General features: G+C 37.2%; 1 pseudogene; it reads right to left on the bottom strand.

The window, feature by feature from the left end:
• Positions 1-6367: 6367 nt before the first annotated feature.
• Positions 6368-9569, bottom strand: LOC115010235 (UDP-glucuronosyltransferase 2C1 pseudogene; annotated as a pseudogene).
• Between the last annotated feature and the right edge of the window lie 476 nt (positions 9570-10045).

Below are 10045 nucleotides of genomic sequence, written 5' to 3'. Positions count from 1 at the left end.
TTTTTTTTAACCACCCGTTTAATCTTAAATCCCGCGAGATCTTGGAGGAGCGCAGAGACAAGCAGTAGGCTCACGTCCTGTCATAAAGTAGAGCAGAAATCAATTATATGAAAACAAAAGACATCATGGACGCTGTTATTTTTCTCTGCCATGTTTTTACAAAAGTGTCTTAACAATATAAACCCACTTGTGAAAATGGTCGAATATTTTGAGTTTGGGCTTTGTCTTATTTCAGTCTAGGTGTTTATTTTCTACACTTTTGTCTATTCGCGTCCGGAGATTTCTCCTTAATTCACCAAAAGTTAGCATTAGATAGTGCCTAATTTCCATATTTAAACATAACATTTCAGAAAACTTCCAATAAAGAATCGTCTTAATGTAGGCCTAAGTAATTATTACGTGTTTTTTCTGTAAAGAGATGGACCAGGAATCTTTGGGTTATAATATCAAGTTATTTATTCAAACAATAGTGCAACAAAACATCGAATTATACTCATGAGGGCCAATCAGCTTCACTGTTCCACAGACCACAGAGATGCAGTTAGCTGTCTCGCTGTTTCACAAAAAGGCCCCGAATGAGCTTTAACATTTAGCCTATATCTTTAGCTAAGAGGAATGTTTTCTTCTTCTTATTGGTCGTTGTAGGCCACCATCCAATGGTGGCATTTGTTGGTGCGGTAGGCGTGTCCACGCCTCTTGGCACAGTTTCATCTTTGGTGTCCTGATTTGGTACCTGTTTACATTTATTGGGACCTTACACTACATTAAGTATACATATTTGAACTTACACTACATTATGTATACCTGCTGAACAGCAGATCTCTGGTCAGTGTGTGAGCCTGACACAGGGTGTTGAAGTTTTACCATAACATTTTCTCAGTCCGAGGAACTCTCAAGGTCTTCTTCTCATGCACTGAGAACTGCCGTTCAACACAACACCTGCTATGATAGCGGAATGAGCATCTTTTCTCACGCATACCTTATCTGGTTATAGTCTAAAAAAGCTAGCTCCCTGCACCCTGTAGCCACAGTTTGAAACTCTCCGTGTGTGAGAACTCTTTTCACCATAGCAATACATATAGTTCTGATCAGTATAACAATATAACATCATACATAGTAATGCGTATGGTACATTAATCAAGGTATAACAGTACACCAACTTACATGGTGATGTGTATAGTACATAAACCAAAATATAAAAGTGCAGTGTACATCTAAGATTAAGCAAGTGATACTAAGTTTGATGATAAATTCTGGGGAAGTTTCATGGTGATATCTATTAGTTAATATTTTTACGCTATTCACCTCAGGGATTTTGTGGAGTTCTTAACAAACAGCTATCGGCCTGAAACTGTGCCATGGGTCAAGTATTCTCTCAGGCTGACTAAGCCTTGACCTCAAACGGCACCTAGGGCTTTAAGTAGACTTTTAATCCTATTTCTCTTTAAACTAATGTAGGGTAGTGGCAGGCGCACACGTACAACACATTCAAACCATGTTTCTAAACTAAATGGAGCTTGTAAAGTGGACTAAACTGAACATTACACTTTACTTGTTATCTCATTTGAATCTGTCATACTCATTGGTGTAGGATTTACAGAGTATAGATAAAAAGTCCAATAAGAGCATTACTCACCTATAATAATAATCCACCAACTATTCTGTGGCAAGAAACCAGGACATATAGGTGGTTCTGGAGATGTGGTTCCACTATTGCAATCATGTAGATAGTACAACAAACAGCTGATTCAGAAACAAGAACCTACGGTTAGTAAAGATTAGTGTTAGTTAACTAATACAAACATATACAAGGCTACAATAGCATTTGATTGTCTGGCTGTTTCCTTCAGTCTTTACTGGGAATTAGAAAATGCACATTAAGAAATAAGGAAGTCAAGTCTGTCAGTCAGTACTATAAGATCTGCAATAAAGTTTAATCTTGTCAACCTGCTTGTCATATTCACTTGTGAAATATTGATGTTTTGCTATCACCAACCATGTTATGCTCTGATTAATTTAGGCTATTGAATGTTATACTACATCTATATATGGTTGTGATTAATGTGAGATAAACCAAAAGTCTACAGGACATGTTTTACCACAAATCCTGCAAGACACAGACACGATGTTATGGTTAGTTAATTTGCCAGCGTACATTTCTCCAGAAGGACAATTACCATAAAGTGTCTATCAATGGTGCATTAAAATGCCAGGATCAGACACCTTTTTTCTATTTTATGTAAATGAGAAAAGCAATTATACAAGATAAAGCTGGTAGTTCTCATTTTTCAAAAGCTTGTCTGTCTTCATGTAGCTATCTCAGCAGAGCCAACAGATCAGTCATCCATTAGTCTCCAGATTACTACAGCAATCAAATACTCCACTTTGACAGTGACCTATAGTGAAACACTGCTACTAATACAATGTATTCTATTGCATAACATGTTCAAAAAGACAACAACCATAAAACATAGTAAAAGGACAAAACATACATGTGCCTAAAAGGTATTTGTCAAAGTCAATCTTTGTTCTAGGGTTTTAGAAGTGCAATCCTATTGATATATTGTAGTTATAACTATTCATAGTGTTCTATTTGAAGTGCCGACATAATGTAAGTTGGCTGTGCTTCCCTGACAACAGGCCAAGACTGATAGACCTGAATGTGACTTTTCTTTATTGCACATCTTCAGTGTATAGTAGAGACACCATTTAATACATATTCTGAATCATTAACATGCCAATAGAAAAGCATCCTACTGATCAGATATATAGAATAGATAGATGTATCAACCAACATGTTAGTTCAGAGCATGATTCATGAACCATAAATGTTCAAAATGGCTATCATATTTGTTTTTTGTCTCATAACTCTGCAAAACGAGTCTCACTTTCACTTCTTTACCACAAGTAACCTCCTTCTAGTATAGACATCTAAAAACATGCAGATGTCTTAATGTAATGTTTCCTGTTAGGAATGGGTTTTTTGGGGCCACAATCTAAATAAAGATCATCCTTTTTATTTGGATGACATGAACGCAAATACAAATACAACAATTGGAATGGGGACATTCTGCAAATACTTTATAAGAAAACAAAAGGAAACAATGATGAAAAACCACAGTACTAAAGAAAGAAGCAGGAAGGACATAGGACTTAAATAACACTGTGCGGTTGAAAGAGTTTCACTTGAAGGAACGTTTTCAAGAAGAATATCTTTCGGTTTCAACCTCAAGGTTTGTTCAACTTACTTTTATTTTTATTCTTAGTGCATAAATACAAACTGTAAAACAGTTATTTATATTTTGATCCATATGGTACATGTTTGGTTATGTTTATTGCACACTTTATCTTGAAATCATATCTTCAAACTGTTTTATAATATATGATATCAGCATTTAATAAATGCATGAAAGGTTTTCTATATTACATTTTTTATATATATATATAAAAAGAAATGATTGTGAAATATTAAAATGTTCTTTTTTATATTCAGTAAAATTACATTAATTATTTGATATTCTTTGTTTTTGATAAGGTTTTAGTTTCTTTTATATTAAGGTTATGGTTAAAGTTACTTTTATTGTCTATAATCAGGTCAATTTAAGAACCTTTTTTTGTTTTTGCATGCAAATTTCAAATAACCTATCATACATGCTATCCCTCCTATGTTACTAGATCTCTTCCTCCATTTGTCATCTCAGTCATCTCTCAGGGTGGGAATGTGGTTTTATAATTGCAAACACAGATGTTAAACAAAGATATATGAAGACGTCCCTGTATCAGCCCACCAATTCTCTTATTTTTCATCTTTTGTTTTTGCTTTGTGTAGATTATCATCAGAATTATGGGAGTGGAGGTAGAGCTGATCGCAAGACTCAAGAATGAGTTTGACAACGCCCTGTCATGTCAAATATGTTGTTTGCCTTCCTCCTGGCTGGTATGGAGAAAATACTGGAGGTGGAATTTGCTTGCCCTTGTAATCCTGAATGGAACCGTGTATTTGTAGCTCCATTTTTCTTAATTCCTGCCTTTACAGCTTCTCTGCTGATGCTGCTGATTCACGTGTGCAAAGTGCTTACACATATATATTGTAGCTTACTCCCGTTCATAGTGTGGATGGCCCTGATGTTGCTCGATGGCCAATACATGGTCCGTGGAATGACAGACTGGCCAGGCACATTTGTATATGTGGACAATATCTGAAATGGTGCTCACCGATCAACACGACAAGTTACTCCTCAGAAGAACTTCTGCATCGTTCACACAGGTTATATATTTTGTCTCAGGTAAAAAAAAAATGATGGCTTTTATTTATTTTTGGCAATTGTCAGAAATTGATCTTCAAAACGGGAGCACCATCTTCCAATGTTGATGAGCACTTTGTGCCTTGCTGAAATCTCTGTCCATTGTTCACTTTTTAGGGCTTTGGAAACGCAATGGTCACTCTTTTACTCAAATGTACTAATTTCTGTCAAATGTTGTATTTGTACTTTGTTGTTTATCCTGTACACACGACATCTACTGCACGTCTGTCCGTCCTGTGAGAGGGATCCCTCCTCAGTTGCTCTCCCTGAGGTTTCTTCCATTGTTCCCCCTTTAATTATGGGGTTTCTTTTAGGAAGTTTTTCCTTGTGCGATGCGAGGGTCTAAGGACAGAGGGAGTCGTAACCTGTGCAGTCTGTAAAGCACACTGAGACAAATGTGTCATTTGTGATATTGGGCTATATAAATAAATTTGATTCGATTTGATTTATCGTGCTACTCATTGTATACATTTCGTGTACAAAACTCAGCGAAAAAAAAGAAGAAAACTGTGAACAAAGTGGAGAAGAGGCTGCTGATTCTGTATCCAGTCCACTCAATTAATCCACAGAAGGTCCAGAAGAAACACAAAACACAAAATAATGGAGGAGGCTGAGGAAATGTTTTGTATTAGTATGTGAATATTAGTAAAGCAGGTCTAGTAGTGAAATCCAGTGCCTTGCTTTATAATCAATTAAGTCAATCTTGTTCATTAGTAGAGTAGGCTCTGCGTAATAAAGAAAGGATTTTCAACAAGGATTTTTTCAATATTAAACATGTATATATATATTGGCTTTAATATTTTATTATATTGTATGATAGATGCATTATACAACAACATATGTAAGAATTACCGTATCTTCTGATCTAACCCACTTCCCAGTTCATGCAAGGTATTTACGCAATTGTGTCTTATTTGATATTGTCTCATTTATATATAATATAGTTTCATTTTTATTATTAGTAATAGTAATAGTAGTAGTAGTAGTAGTAGTAGTAGTAGTAGTAGTAGTAGTAGTAGTAGTGGTAGTAGTAGTGTAGTAGTAGCAGCAGCAGCAGTAGTAGTAGTAGTAGTAGTAGTAGTAGTAGTAGTAGTAGTAGTAGTAGTGGTAGTAGTAGTGTAGTAGTAGTAGTAGTAGCAGCAGCAGCAGCAGCAGTAGTAGTAGTAGTAGTAGTAGTAGTAGTAGCAGCAGCAGCAGCAGTAGTAGTGGTAGTAGTAGTAGTAGTAGTAGTAGTAGTAGTAGTAGTAGTAGTAGTAGTAGTAGTAGTAGTAGTAGTGTAGTAGTAGTAGTAGTAGTAGTAGTAGTAGTAGTAGTAGTAGTAGTAGCAGCAGTAGTAGTGGTAGTAGTGGTAGTAGTAGTAGTAGTAGTAGTAGTAGTAGTAGTAGTAGTAGTAGTAGTAGTAGTAGTAGTAGTAGTAGTAGTAGTAGTAGTAGCAGCAGCAGCAGCAGCAGCAGTAGTAGTAGTAGTAGTAGTAGTAGTAGTAGTAGTAGTAGTAGCAGCAGTAGTAGTAGTAGTAGTAGTAGTAGTGTAGTAGTAGTAGTAGTAGTAGCAGCAGCAGCAGCAGTAGTAGTAGTAGTAGTAGTAGTAGTAGTAGTAGTAGTAGTAGTAGTAGTGGTAGTAGTAGTGTAGTAGTAGTAGCAGCAGCAGCAGCAGTAGTAGTAGTAGTAGTAGTAGTAGTAGTAGTAGTAGTAGTAGTAGTAGTAGTAGTAGTGGTAGTAGTAGTGTAGTAGTAGTAGCAGCAGCAGCAGCAGCAGCAGTAGTAGTAGTAGTAGTAGTAGTAGTAGCAGCAGCAGCAGCAGTAGTAGTGGTAGTAGTAGTAGTAGTAGTAGTGTAGTAGTAGTAGTAGTAGCAGCAGCAGCAGCAGTAGTAGTGGTAGTAGTGGTAGTAGTAGTAGTAGTAGTAGTAGTAGTAGTAGTAGTAGTAGTAGTAGTGTAGTAGTAGTAGTAGTAGCAGCAGCAGCAGTAGTAGTAATAGTAGTAGTAGTAGTAGTAGCAGCAGCAGCAGCAGCAGTAGTAGTAGTAGTAGTAGTAGTAGCAGCAGCAGCAGCAGTATTAGTATTAGTAGTAGTGTAGTAGTAGTAGCAGCAGCAGCAGTAGTAGTAGTAATAGTAGTGTAGTAGTAGTAGTAGTAGTAGTAGCCATCAACCTGCCTGTATATAATATGTCTGTCATAGTCTTTCACATTCAACTGTAAAATGCAAATGTTTCTTACTTTTATTTTTGCAGTCACAAAGTGTGCTACTGTGTTGAGTTTGTGCAACTGAATGCTCACTCTGAATATGGTGATGATATGGGAAACAGAAAGCATTTGTCTGACTGTCATAATCATTAACCATCATCATCATCATCATAGTTTGTTCCTGAATCTTTCATTTATGATTTAAATAGAAGGACATATTTTTATATTCTGCTTAATTATTTTCATTTTAACATGTCACGACCTTTACATGAACTTTACATGAGTTCCTAATAAAAGCAAGAGCTGTACACATAAGAATTGTAAAGGCAATGCTAATCGTATTGGTCTCATTTTGTATATTACATAATTCCATGCTGACAATGACGGATTGCTCTTCAATATTTGCTAGAGAACCAGAAGACATTTAGTCTTCATTCTACGGTTTTATAAATAAAATACGCTTGGTATATTGGAGTTATGGGCCTCAATCGTGTTGACAGACGTAATTGTTTTTCACATTATATTAATCAAAATCACTGGCATAAGGAATTATTTTTAATGCCTTAGCAACATCACACACAAAAGTGTTGGATTCATGTTTGGTAAATCTTGAATTTCACACACAAAACCAACATTTTATTCTTTACGTCATTCACGTTTAACCTTTGTACCTACAAAAATGATTCTCCACAGTAACCTTACAATTGCAAAGCAAGTGAATGTTACAAGCAAGACAACTGCCAACAAAGTAGCGATGACATCAACGGAGTTGTAAACAAACCAGGACATTTTGTATGACTGTGTTTGCAGATGAGGGGCTCCTTTATGCCTGATTACATATTCTATCCAAAATATTGCCTGGTCCAGTGGTTTCATGGGCTGATCTCTATGCAGTCTTGATAGCTTCTGCATGTTTTCCCTGTAAGAGGAATTATAAAGAGCTGCCTTTAGAGCATCTGCAAAGATGTGTCTGTCAAGCTCGACAATATCCACAATCACAGCTCCTCCCTTTGCTCTGATTCTGGAAAGGTTATCTGGCTGATCAAAAAATAAGGGAAGTCCAACCACAGGAACTCCGTAGTAAATTGCCTCCTGAACGCTGTTAGTGCCTCCGTGGGTCACAAACACTCTAGTTTTGGGATGTCCTAAGAGGTCTTTCTGTGGCATCCAGTTGACTATTAATGTGTTGTTGCCCAGGTTGGCTGGCCTTTGTCCCATATACCTCCATACAACCTTCTGAGGCAACTGTGCAAAGGCTGCAGCAATCTCCTCAGCGACATCTTGAGGAAGCGTCCCGACTAAAGTTCCTAATGTCATCATAATGACCCCGTGGTCTCCCGAGCTCTGGACAAACTCCTCCAGATCTGCAGGGAGAGGCTTTGAGGGCTTGCACTGAAATCCACCCATGTAGACAACATTTGGCATTGTTGGACGTGGAAATTCAAAAACAAAATCATTCCTCATAAGCCATATATCTGCATCCAGAAAAAATGTTGAGTAGTCCACATCCGGACCAAAATACTTCTTAACTGCTGGTTTGTAATGAGGTTCTGTGATTTGTGACATTGTGTACATCCCAAAAATATAAGTCAACACATTCTTTATTCTTTGAGGGAATGTCATCTTATCGGTCAACTCTGTTGCAGTGAAAGGAATGTAAGACAGAGGTGAGGGGGCAATAAGGAAATGCCCCTCACCTTGAATGGTCCATCTAACATTGAAAACCAGAGGAACTTTAAGCCAACGTGCCAGCATTGTCCCTCCACCGACGCCGGGGTCAGTCAAAACCAAGTCATATTTGGCTTCTTGGAAAATCTGCATCAGGTTTTCATCTTCAAACATCTGAATGGCCATTTCACTCATTACCTTATGGAGCTGAGAGAACTGATCCACAACCAGCAGCTCCATCTGAATATGATTCCAGATTTTAAACCAAAAAGATGCATGCTTACCCTGAAACCGCGTTTCAAGGAGTCGAGCCAAAAAGCCTTCAAAGTAGTTTTTCTCGAATCCACCAGGGCTGGGAACAGTAACGGAAGTGTAGAGAGCAGAATGTTCACTGATGTACCAGCTATCAGTGGGCCGGATCACAGTGACCTCGTGGCTTTTGGCATGCAGTTCCTCTATGAGCACTTTCATGTTTATCCAATGGCTCCCATCCAATGGAAATACCAGGATTTTTCCCCCAGATGCACTGGATAGTTGTATCAACAGCAGAACAAAGGGGATCAGAGACGTGTGAGGCCCCTTCATACTGACTGCCCTCAGAGACCTAAAAAAAAGGCACAAGAGCAAGTCAATAAGTAATACTGCCTGTCTGCTTTGCACATGTTTTTTTGTTTGTGTTCATACTAATATAAAAATGCAGTGGCAGAATATAACTAATTTAGTCAAGTGTTACTTGAGTAAAATTTGAGGTACTTTTTTAATTTGATGCTGCTTTATACTTCTTCTCCATTACATTTCAGAGGGAAATACTTTTCGCTGCCTACATTAGTTGACAGCAATAGTTACTTACTTGTAAAAAAAACACACGATATGCTTGTAAAATACAATGTATTGTTAAAGATTAAACCACTGCTCAACAACTCAAAGATATCTGATATCTTTGAGTTGTTGAGCAGTTCCACTGAAGGAAAGGACCTCTCTAAACTCCTCTCTTTGTCTTAAAGGTTCAATGTGTAAACTTTAATAATTAAAACAATGAACAAACATTATTAACAGAATGTGAAGAGGTCAAAGACGTCTGTGTTGTGTTGCAGAGATATCTACTGAAATCAGCCAACAAAAGTTGAATGCAAGAGCTGTTCACCAGCGTTATCTTTTGTTTAACTTTTCACATGCAGTACATGTAACTACCAAGACTTGCACAGAATAAGTTTCAACAAAACACACATTTCACGGCGGTTTTTACTTTGCATGCATAAAAGAGCTTTTTATTAACACTTACCCAAATCCAACTTCAAAGTGTCAGTTCAACAACAGTGTTAGTTATTTGATAAAATGGTCTGTTTTGTCAGCAGTTGGAAAGAAAGAGGTGAAATGCACCTCCGAGCCCGTCCTTCAAAGTTGTGAATGTGTGGCAAGTAGCTCCGCATACTGCTGCAGATAATGGCCCTGTTGTGCAATGTGCAGTAACAAGAGTTTGTGTTTAATTGTTAGTTGAATACATTTATCTGTTGTGCCATCTAGTGTCAAGTCAGTGTATTTAATATTTAATTGCTCATGATTGTTTACCTGATCAGAGCAATAATTTAAACTGATCTATAGCATGTCATTTTTCATCTCAGACATGCTGGAAAACACTGGTACGCGGTACAGTGCATGTGTCGACCTGTCCCTTTTCTTCATGACAAAATGTACAAAAAACGAACTGAAAAAAGGCGGTATGAAAACATATGCCGAATGTCCTAAAATAACAATTTTCCACAACAACCATTTTTTTCAGAAGGGGTTTTAATCATAAAATGACACATACATATATATACTTATTACATAAGGGTGGGAGAAAAGAAACACAGCTGGTTGTTGATTAATCAGTAGCTATCACAGCTTTTCACAGT

The sequence above is a fragment of the Cottoperca gobio genome, chromosome 6 (genome assembly GCF_900634415.1).
Source record: "Cottoperca gobio chromosome 6, fCotGob3.1, whole genome shotgun sequence".
Classification (NCBI taxonomy): Eukaryota; Metazoa; Chordata; class Actinopteri; order Perciformes; family Bovichtidae; genus Cottoperca; species Cottoperca gobio.
The sequence above is the reverse complement of the archived record's forward strand: the minus strand, read 5'-3'. Positions and strand labels throughout refer to the sequence as shown.